This window comes from Leptopilina boulardi, unplaced genomic scaffold (assembly GCF_019393585.1).
Source record: "Leptopilina boulardi isolate dan_hultmark-lab unplaced genomic scaffold, ZJU_Lbou_2.1 LbouV2_352, whole genome shotgun sequence".
Taxonomy (NCBI): domain Eukaryota; kingdom Metazoa; phylum Arthropoda; class Insecta; order Hymenoptera; family Figitidae; genus Leptopilina; species Leptopilina boulardi.
In genome coordinates, this window is record NW_026137921.1 from 377541 (window position 1) to 389894 (window position 12354).

Sequence of the window (12354 nt, forward strand, 5' to 3'; positions counted from 1 at the left end):
AAATGATTTTTAAAAAGATTTTGTGACCACATAATATCTTGGAAAAGTATTTCTCAAGGCATTATTTGGATTAAAAATCTTAAAAAAAAATAATTTGATACTTTTGGTCCTGTGCGAAAAACAATTTTCAGCGCTGAGCGTCGACGCCTACTTCATGGAGGTTCAAATTTACATTTGACAGAATTTTCAAAATATTAAAAATTTTTATTTTACAAAATTTTCATTTGTCCGAATAAATATGTAGCAGAAAAATTTGGGTGGAAATTTTTAAATTCGCGGCTTTTTAGGAATTCTGTAAAATGTAAATTCGAACATATTTTGACTCAAAAAGAATCTTTTATCTAAAATATTCTTTCTTTAAAATAATAATTCTGTCAAATTCAAATTTGATGAAATAAAAAGTATGTAAAATGAAAATTCATTTACACAGAAAAAAACTGAGTTAAAAATGAGTCGGTCCACCGACTGCAACAAAAAAGAACCACGAGAAACTCATTTTGAACTTGAGGCAAAAAGCATCAAAATGAGCTAGGTCCGATTCATTTTGAGTTCAAGTTAAAATGACAATTATAGTCAATTAAGAAGCACTTTATCATAAAACCATTAATCAAAATCATTGTTTTCAATGAACAAACAGATTACACTTGAAAAAACTTTGTTTCTTAAATACGATTCATTGAATTTATAGAAAACAAAATAAATTATTTTTAGGTTGGAAACTTCTGAATTGACAGAAATAAATACCAACCATGCAACACGAAACATGAAATTTAACGGCGCCACTGTCTAAAAACCAAAGATAATGGCGCCAAATTTAAACTTGAAACTATAACCAAAAATAAAGTGTTATTCATTATAATAATGTAATGCACCTCGGTGACACGACTGTATTAAACGTAACACAAATGATGAAAGTGTCCGCAGAGCGGCGCTGGCAGTACTTTGGCCCGAGTTTAAAACGTTTAAGAGAATAACTATAATAAAGTGAAATAAAGTAAAAGTAAAAAAATTTGTTGAAGTGTAAAATTATATTTATTAATCATAATATACGTAATTTTACTTTATATACATTTTATGTACATTTATATACACTTTATATATATATATATATTCCTGAAAATTCAAATTATAAGAGAATTAATAAGGGCTATATCTTTTATTAATTTATGAATGAATTACACTTATTAATTAATTAATTAATTACACTTATTTTTTAATTAATAATATTAGCAATAATAATTTATTTGTAATAAAAATAAGATTATTTTTGGTATATGTCATATAAAATTTTAGGTACATAGAATTATAATTGCATACAATGAATTTGAATTTCAGAGAAAGATTTAAGTAGATTGCAATTTCGATAATTTTTTCTGTTGAGCTGACAACTGCTTTTGATTGCACAACTGCGTGTGGGCAAATTTACGCATTCTTAATTCTAAATAAAGGTGGAGGGTGTATGCTAAAATATTTTCAGCGTGCTCCACACAAGGAAATTCAAACTCTTTTCCAGAAATTTCATCAATAATTGAATAATAAACATTGTTCTCTTTGCAGTTCTTCAGAAAAGATTCCTCAATCGCTGACAAAAATTTAAATAATCGAAGATTAGGGTGAGTGATTTCGTAATTTTCTTCAAATTGCAGCAGCTGAGAAATCGAATTATTCAAAATTGCAGAATTATTATTTTCGTTTGAAAATATAAATTCAGATCTGCACAATTCACATTTGTGAAAATCCCAAAATTTTTTCGCTACGTTTCCAGCGACGAAATACATTAGACAGTCAACAACATACGGTAAATCATAATCATGGTCAGTTGTGTTGACGAAGTCAGAAAAGTCAGAATCTTCTTTTTGAATAACAATGTTCAGTTTCTCTTTGATTTCTTTAATAAAATCTTGTCTTGTACGATTGTTATTATTTTTAAAAATTTCTTTCAATTCTGACATTTTCATTAAAGGTTTGTTCGACGTTTCAGGTAGAGAACAATTTCCTGTTTTGGGTGGTTTTAGAATGCTGTAGAAAGACAAGATTTTATATATTTGTAGGAAAGTCGGGGTACCAGGATGGTCGTTGGTTCCTCCTGCCAAACGAACTGTTCCAAAAAACCTCTGAATATAAACAAACAGTAATAAAAAATTATTAAATATTTATTTTATTTGTAACTATCTATAAAAAGCGAATAAACACACTATATAAAATATACTACTGTTTATATTTCTACATACACTGAAAGCAATCAACTTCTAAAATTCCAGACAAACACAGAAAATCTTTAAACTATTTCCACCATTTATACACAAACTTATAACAAAAATTACTTTTATACGAACCAGACGATCCAACAGTTCTAAATAAAATATTACGATTATTCTAAAACTAATTTAGAAATTTAGTTTTGAGTAAATGAAAAATATTTTAAATGGGAAGTAATATGAAATAAATTTTCTAGAAATTGATATTTTGTTTGACCAACCTCTAGAGAATCTTGATTTATTCTCCCAGTGAAGACCATTTCAACTTTCCTTGTATTTAGAAAATAATCAACTAAATCTAAAGTAGACTGCAATGTCATACGAAGACCCTGAGCCGTAGGATTAGTAAGGAATTCTGTTTCCTGAATTAAATTATCTTTTACAGCCTGTTCCCATTCGTTCAGCCATTTCAGGCTATTTTCCAAAACCTAGAAATAGTACGTAATTTGTTATCAAATAAAATAATAATTTTTTGCGGGAATTATTTTTAAAAACCTTAATATCTTTGCAATCACGTCGAAGAGCAGTTTCTGCTGAAGTTCGATTCAGTGCATCAAACATGTCATTTAATGTCTCACTGAACTTTGCCGTAGATTCACACGTGTTAAGACGCACCTCATAAGCTTTGTAAAAACGCAATCCACGTGCTGCAGATGCACTGAAAATCTATTAAATAAGTATACAAAACAATGAAATTTTTTTTATTTTATGTATTTATTAATCTACTTATATTTTATTTATTTATAATTTATTTTATTTATTAATTTATTTATATTTTATTTATTAACTTATTTATATTTTATTGTTATTTATTTATATATTTATATTTTATTTATTTATAATTTATTTTATTTATTAATTTATTTATATTTTATTTATTAACTTATTTATATTTTATTGTTATTTATTTATATATTTATATTTTATTTATTTATAATTTATTTTATTTATTAATTTATTTATATTTTATTTTATTTATTAACTTATTTATATTTTATTGTTATTTATTTATATATTTATATTTTATTTATATTTTATTGTTATTTATTTATATACATATATATTTTTTTAATTTATTTAATTATATTAATTTATTTATAACGTATTTGTTATTTATTTTTATTAGTAAAAATACGCACCTGTAATGCTAAAGATACACGCATTTTGGCCAAACTATCATGTTTTCCAATGTGTACATGCTTTTTACTAATTTTTGGGCATAATTTTATTCCATGGTGTAAACTGTTGTCCACTTCGTGTAAAATAATATAATGGTCCCATTCCACCATTGGTTCATTTGGGTTGACCTAAAATTAATGTAAAACATAATATATTTATTCTTTTTAAATAAACATATACTTGCCCTTAGTTTTTTCGAATTCAACAAACGATTACGAATGGTCTTCATTAAATGCGGCGCATCGGAAAAGAAAAAAACTTTACGATCTGGATTTATAGGATTCTCAAACCAGTTTTTGAAAGATGAATCCATTTTGCCACTGCATCCCATTAAAGACCAGGCTTTTCTATTTGGAGTACCTCCATCTGCAACTACTCCGTGAATTTTTGCCCCTGCTGATTCTAGAAGCGATATGGCTTGAATCAATATTTTAGCCAATTTTTCACCAGAAGTGGGACCTTTAGAGGCAAAAACTGCTACAGGTTGAGAATAGCTGTCATAGAGTGGCTGAAAGATTAGCACTAATCCATGATCAGCTAACTCTGTCTCAACATTTTTCGTCTGATGGTCCCCAAAATCTTCGACTCCTTTAAACATCATTGTTTTTTTATCTAATTGCAAATTTTTTCTAGTTGACATTTCGTCTACTAGTAATATGCCATCTAGCTGCAACTCTGATTTCTCAGAAAAGTGAGTCTTTAAAATTTCAAAAAATGCAGGATCGAAACCACAAGGACAGTCGAGAACAGATAAATATCTGAAAATTAAATTTTAATAAACTAATCGTTCATTTTCACGTCATTATATGCATGAAAATTATTTTTGTTTAGTTATAAAGTTAAATAGCGTCTATATAGATCCACAATCAAATTTACCAGTCAACGAAAAAAAGCCGAATTCTTGTTTAAAATCAAATTAATTACGTTTATGAATTTTGTATTTTAAAAAAAAATTTTCATATATAATATGTAAGAAATTTAATTTTATTATTTATTAAATTATCCATTACTATTTTTTCGCATTATCATTTTTATACTTTTAATGTTTATGAAAACTATATTTAAATAACGAAAAATTTTGAATTGATTACCTTCGAATAGTTCGAACGCAAGGTAGAGGTAAAATTTCATTTTCGCGTATCATTCGAAACGTTACTGGAGATCTCATGTGGAGTAGCATACACAGAACAATCCATTCATCAGAATATTTTCGATTTTTTTGATTTTTTACTTTGGACGCTTTTAATATTTCTTGAATGGCTAAGTGTTCATTAGAACTTATTTTATCGTTTTTACTTAATAATTCATCAATTGATTGTTCATTAATTTTCTCCATTTTAGTGTGACATGCTTTTATGGAGGCTTTTAGTAAATGAACAGTCATTTGATTGCGAACTTTTGTCCGATTTGCAGTTCTTAATTTTTGAATTATTTTTTTAACTTTTTCTTGTTTTTTTGGGCTAAGGCTTTTTAAATTCAAATAATTCGAATTTTTATTTCTTTGGCGACGAATCTGTTTTTGATATATTAGGGTTTTAACATTTCTACAAAAGTTGCACTGATTATTTTGTTTCGAAATTTCATTTGACCCATTATTTTCAGGCAGCAAGAAGGGGCATTTATTATGTCGTAAGATATCCAGTTTATCTTTGTAACTGAATGTATTCCAAAGATTTTCATTATTTTCACCCTTATTATTTAACTCTTTCGGACTTCCTTCACAAATCCGCCGCTTGTCAATTACTGAAATTATGTTTTCAATTTCATCGATTGAATGAATTTCATCACTTTCGAATCCAAAGTCTTTGTGATTAATAAATTGGCTATTAACTTTTATAATCATTTGCATGTCTTCACCAACAGTAATTTCCTTTTGGCAATAAGAATCAATTTTGCCATTCTTTACCATTCTCGCTACTCGTTTGGAAAAAGTAACACCACGACATTTATTTAAAACAATCTTACTTTTAATCCAAGATGGGGGCATTCGAATATTATTTTTTTCATCAAAAATTTGCTGAAATAAAATTGCTAAATTCGTAGAATCTATCGAAGCATCTGAAACATCATCTTGGCTTTGTTGAATAATTTTAGGCATTTCACATTCATCTTCATTTATTTTAACTTTTTTATGATCATTATCTGGTGGCTCATCCAATTTTCGCTTTTTTGGTAATTTTCGAGGCTCTTTAATAGGCTCATTTCTTCCTAAAAGAAGTGTCGGCAAAGCTCCTTTTCTCAATTGAGGTTTCTGGTACTTACTCTTGTAAAATAAAGAACGTAAAATTTTAACAAAAATATTGGTATTAAAATTATGAATCTGTAATTACCTGGTAGAATTTATTGATTATTGTAAACAATTAAAGGACAAATTATATTACCTGTACACGAGAATCTTTAATATTAACATATTAAAGGAAAATTATTTACATTATTTTTTAATATTAAATTAAAGTAGTTAATAATAAAATTAATTATATTTATTATTATATATAAACAAGAATTATTTTTATTATATTACTTACGTTTTTAAAAAAGTACATTTTTTATACATACCCTTCCTAAAATAGTTCCGTCAGGTGCTGTTAATATTCTTTCATAAAGAATGTCCTCTTTGTTAAAATGTTTACTACATACAAATTTGCCTTTCACCGAAACATCATCTCTAAGAATTGCTATTTGCCATAATTTTATAGACTTAAGATCATTTGGAACAGCAAAAAAGTGAATTTTTTCGTTTGAATTTAGATCATGAATAGATTCATGTTTTTTCCAATCATAGCCAGATTTACAAGCAAAAGCAAAACATTTCACCATTTTTATTTAGTTCTATGTTTCACACAATTCGCATAAATTATTAAAACAATACATCAACTTTACAAAACTAATAAACCATTCATAAATTAAAAAATATTAAAATTATGTGTGTTTTAAAAAATTCTTCTAATTTGACAGATTGTAAACATATACAAACTGTCAGTTTAACCGGCCAAAGTACTGTCAGCGCCGCTCTGCGGCCACTTTCAACATGTGTGTTAGATTTCTTGTGATTTAATACAGTCGTGTCACCGAGGTGATGTAATGATTGTTATAACATTCTTCAGTTTAAATATTTTTAAATTACGTAATATTAAATAAATATTATTATAATTAATGTAATATATATATATATATAAATTTTTATTTAAATTTATTTTAATAAATTTATCCCATACCATTTTTTTAATTGGTATTCTTGTATATTTTACAATTATTATATATTATCTATTATTATATTCATATTATTCTATTTTAAAATACAATACATATAATAGTTTGTAAATGAATATTATAAATATAATATATAATAATAATTTATATTATACATTAACTATAATTATTCAAATTTATTGTTAAATTAAAGTAAAAAATATTTCTACTATTTCAATTTGAATATGGCGCCAGTGTGGCGCTGCATACATAAGTTGCAGTTGTTGCCAACATAATAATCTTAAAATCTTGAATTTCTTCAGAAACTAACATAACCTGACATTTGATCCGGGTCCGGTTCATTTTGAGTTACTTGAAGTTAGTTGTCGTTCATTATGATACCGAATTCAGAATGAACTGCCTGTTGACAGTATATGAACAAAAAATATTATACAATTTTTTAATTCGTTATAAAATACATATTCATATTGAAGCGAATATTTATTTTAACCGAATTATTATTTTTAATGAAATAGAATAAAAAAGAAAGAAACTCCAATATATAAAGGGGAAAAGTAAAAAAATTTACTTCTTGCATTATTAATAATTAATAAATTTAATTAAAATGATTTAATTAATTCACATATAGTCTAGATATAAGCGTGTATAATGTGATTAATAAAAATCGAATATACAAGTTAGAACAGAAAGATTCATTGTTGAGTATATATAAAAATAGACGAAAAAAAGCTTTATTAATGGAGCTATAAATTTATATTGGAAATGAAGAGACATCGTTCGTGTGACAAGTGACTTCCCACAGGAAAAACTAAGTAAAGATTTGTCTCCGTTCGACCCTTAAATGGTTGAATCCTCGGTTTCTTGGTCTTAATTACAGAATGGGGGATCATATCCGGTAATAAAAAGAACACACGAGAATAAATCTATAAAAGCTATATATATATATATACTTGGAGAAAATTAGTTTATTTATTTCACTACCGTGAATTGAAGAGGAAACGTTACATTAATCTTTAAAAAGTAATTAATCATTTAAACTTTATTGGATATTCGTTTATTTAAAATTTATTATCTTTTAATGTTTAACCACTATGCGGGGTGAACGAAAAGTATTTTTTATTATTTTTTTTTTATCATTCATCAACTTTTTTTTAATTCTTCTTGTTTGTAAATATGAATAAATAAATTAAGATATCGAGTTTAAACGAATAAATAATTTAATTTAAAAACGAAGCTGAAGTACGCAACGTTTATATAAACGATTTTTAAAGAAATAATTTTTTAAAATGAAAAATTCTACAATTTTTTGCCTAAAAAATATTTCTTGTAGTTTTCGTTAACCAACAAATTATAAAAAAATATTTTTTAGGCAAAAAATTATAGAATTTTTCATTTTAAAGAAATATTTCTTTAAAAATCGTTTATATAAACGTTGCGTACTTCAGCTTCGTATTTAAAATTGGTGAAATAAATTATTTGTCAATATAAAATAATTCTAGAGTATAACTAAATGATTTGATAATTAAAATATTTTTAAAATTACGTTCACAAAGATTTTATTTACTTTTGTTTTTTATTTACATTTTTCTGATTAATTCATGAATTTACAAAAAAAGTACCTAAAATGTTTCAAATTTAATATATTACTACGCAGCTTTAAGAAAAAAGTGATGAACCACTGTTGCCCACTCTCCCCTACATGATATATATTTATTTATATAAAAGAATAATTTTCTCAGTTTTCTCTCTATAAATATTCTGTTAAAATTAATAGGCTTGTAATAATTAATACAAAATTAAAAAAAAATTAATTGACTCTTTCATTAAACTATTAAAGTCTATAATGAATTAGTATGATTGAAGTTCCACTAACCTCTTGTGCGTTACACGCTAATTGATCTTTCACTATATATATATATATATATATATATATATGACTTCACACGGAACTTTACTGAAAGGATTACGAGATGAGAAAATTTATCTTTCATACTTTTGAGATAATAGGTTTTTCTGATTAAAGATGTTTTCTTTATATTTTTAATATTTTTACCAATAAATTCAATTTTCAAAAAAGGGGTAAATTTTGGCGACGCATGATTATTATAATCATTAGTTAGAATTTTCATTTTCTAATTTTCATTTTTCGAATTAGAATTTGAAACAATTTCTCTTAAAACGAATTTTTATTGTACCTTTACCGAATTTTCATATTTGTCCGAAATTGCAAATGACCGAACAAACAATCAACAGAAAGATTTTGGCACGTTTTTTAAAATTGACGAATCAAAAATTGTCAAGAAAATCGTGATTGGGCAAAATTAAAAAAACGCGCCGAAATCTTTCTGTTGATTGTTTATTCGGCCATTTGCAATAATTTCGGACAAATTAAAAATTCGGCGTTTTAAGAATTTTGTATGCAATAAAAATTCGTTTAAAGAGAAATTGTAACAAATTCTAATTCGAAAAATGAAAAAAATATTAATATATAATAAAATAATATAAATATAATAATAAAAAAAAATATAATACATTCAACTAAAAAATAGAATTTTCGAAAACAACATCCCAATCGAAAATTTACTAATGGCGCAGTACTGACAAATACTGGCGCAGTACTGGCACCCAGTATTTTTTAAAAAATCAAAAAATAAATATAAAAATATGTTTATTATAAAACCAAAGTTTTTATAATATATAAAAACATTTCAGTAAAAATAAAAATGTCTCAGGAAACTTTTTGTTTAAATAATTTTACCCACAGAAAAGCAAAATAAAGTACATTTTAACCCCTTGGGTGTCGATGACGTGTATACACGTCATGGAATAGGTGGGCTCAAAGTGTCGATGACGTGTATACACGCACATAAATTTTGAGCCCAATAATAAGACGGAATTGGCCTAAAATTTGTTACTCGGGGGTTTTTGGGGTCGCTGCTTCCGAATTTGATGTCAGATTTACAAAATTCAAAATGGCGGATCCAATATGGCGACCAAAAATTTTGAAAATTGACCATATTCGCTTGAAACTCGTTACTCGGGGGTTTTTGGGGTCGCTGATTCCGAATTTGATGTCAGAATCTGACTATAGATTCCTAATCAGCGACCCTCAAAACCCCTGAGTAATAATTTTTAAGTATTTTAAAATCAATTTTGTCATTTTTTGAAAAATCGTCCGCCATATTGGCTCAGCCATTTTGAATTTAAAAAATCTGACTTTGGAATCGTAATCAGCGACCTTAAATACCATAGTATACACATTTGCACAAATTTTGATCATTCAAAAATTTACTGACATTTTGGGCCCACTTATGAAATTTTGGCCTCGACTGCGAAGGGGCTAATTTTGAAAAATAAAATCAAGTTGAAAAAATTTTGATGAACAAAATATTTAAACAAAGAGATTCATCGGGTTCACTCTAGAACTTTTTGTAAACTAGTATTAATCAAAAAGAAAATCTATTTGAGCTAGTACTGGCTCAATATCGGCTCAGTACTGGTTTGCCAGTACTGGGAGGGTGGTACTGAAACAGTACTGATACAATGAAAATACCAGTACTGGTTCAGTACAGACTGCCCAGTCTCGGCAGCCAATACTGAACCAGTACTGCGCCAGTAGTCAACTCTGGTATAATACTGAAATTTTTGGTTGGGAATTGGATCACTTTAGGAATTTTGCCTCTTACATAAAACTTCAATTGTTATATAGAGTTAAGAAATTCATTAAAACTCCAATTGTATATTAAATGAAAAAAGTTTTTGAATAAAAAAAAAAGAAAAATTGCTTTTGAAAACTTTAAAAAAAAAAAATAATACATTTAAAAATAAATGGCTTCTGTGTAATTACCCGTGTGATGTTGGTGTTCGCGCGCGAATTTCACACGAAATCATAATAATATCTCTTAACATATTTTGCATTGCTCTCCTTTGTAAAGGCATCTTCTTGGAAAAGTAATTTCCTGAAGGAAATCTCTACGATTATCCTCCGCTCCAATAACGTTTGCTTGAAAGGATCACTAACATTGGGGATGATAGAGGGAGGGGATATATCCACCTACACTGAACTCATGCAGATCCCACACAGATGATCCGTCTAAGTGGAAGGATTAAGGATCCGTTTGCCCTTCGAAATTCGAATCTCTCCCAATAAATCGTACACTTCAGATACATTAGAAAATATATCTATATATGCATATATATATAATATAATATATATAGATTATAATATTTTTTGGGAAAAAAAAAAAATTATATTTATAGATTTATTGAAATATTATCCGTACCCTCAAAACAATGTTCCTTATAATATATAATCTCACATAATCTTAAAGTAAATGTAAATTTAAGCCATAACATAACCTCAAACTTAATGTAAACAAATTCTATTATTATAATGTATAATCTAAATTTATGCCAAACATAACCTCAAAACTATCGTAGTGTTGAAATTTCAACTTTAGTACAGAATTATAAAAAAAAAATGTTTGAACAAACAATAACAATTTACTTATATATTTGCAAATGTTGCTTAATTTATATAAATTAACGAATATAATATTAAATAATTTTTTGCATCAAAGATAAAATTTGTTTGAATTAAAAAAAGTTTTCTTTACTTTTATGAAAAAAAATTTTGAAGTATTTGAATTAAAATTTTTTTTTTTAAATGATATACTTTTAAGCTGAAAATAAATTTCTTTGATTCAAAGAAATATTTCTTCCAAACTTAAGTACGCTGAATTGCCACGACTGAGTTTTCGCAGACTACGTAAAAAAATAAAAATTTATTTCTTTGAGTCAACAAAAAAGAAATAAAGAAATAATTTCTTTAAATCAAAGAAATGTATAAATAAATTGTTATATATTGTAAAACTTAAGGAGGATGAAGGCTCTAACATAACCTCAAAATTAAATATGATTTATAACGCAAATAAAATTTTAATAAAAATTTTTATCCAATTTTTATAAATAATAGCTTATTTTATTCAGTGGTACATTCTCAAAAATCGTAAAGTTTTTTCAATTATTAAAAGTACATATGTTGTTAGAAAATTATTAAATAAATAAAATTTACATTGTTGATAATTAAATTAAAAACGTCCTGATGGTTCGTGACGTTGAACCTGAAACACAAAAAAATAGAACGCGAATAAATATAAATTATTATAAATATTTTTTAAATTAATAAATTTTGATTAAATTAAGAAAAAATGTACTGTGAACAACTCTCTCTAAATCTGAATTGGTAAAAATTTTAACTTTTAATTAGTAAATCATTTTTTGCTTTAGAATTAGTAAAATTTAACAATTTAATACTACAAAAAAAAAATTTGTTTTTACTAACGAATTAGTAAAATTATACTTATTTAAAAGCAAAAAGTGAGTTACTAATTCAAATTAGTTAAAATTTTTACTAATTCAGATTTAGAGAGAAATTTATTATTATTATTATTATTTTTGATGAAAGAAAGAAATATTTTGAAAAAGAAAAAAAATTAAACAAATCATTTTTCCGATTGATAAAAGATGAAAATAATTATATTGGAAACTTACTGGAATTGGTTTCTGCCACGTTGGTGGTTTAAGAGGGTTAGAAGGTCTTGGAAAACCAGAATGTGGGAAACGTGAATTTCCCATTTGTGCTTGTGTAACTGCTACAAATGCTAAAATTAGCATTACAATGGACAAAAAAATATTCTTCATCTTG

The 12354-nt window shown here is 26.1% G+C and overlaps 1 protein-coding gene across 2 annotated transcripts in view; it reads left to right on the forward strand.

Moving 5' to 3' along the window:
* LOC127286321 (E3 ubiquitin-protein ligase TRIM9) overlaps window positions 1–12354 on the forward strand; it is a 224660-nt gene that overhangs the window by 59934 nt on the left and 152372 nt on the right. The gene's annotated exons all lie outside the window — the stretch shown is intronic.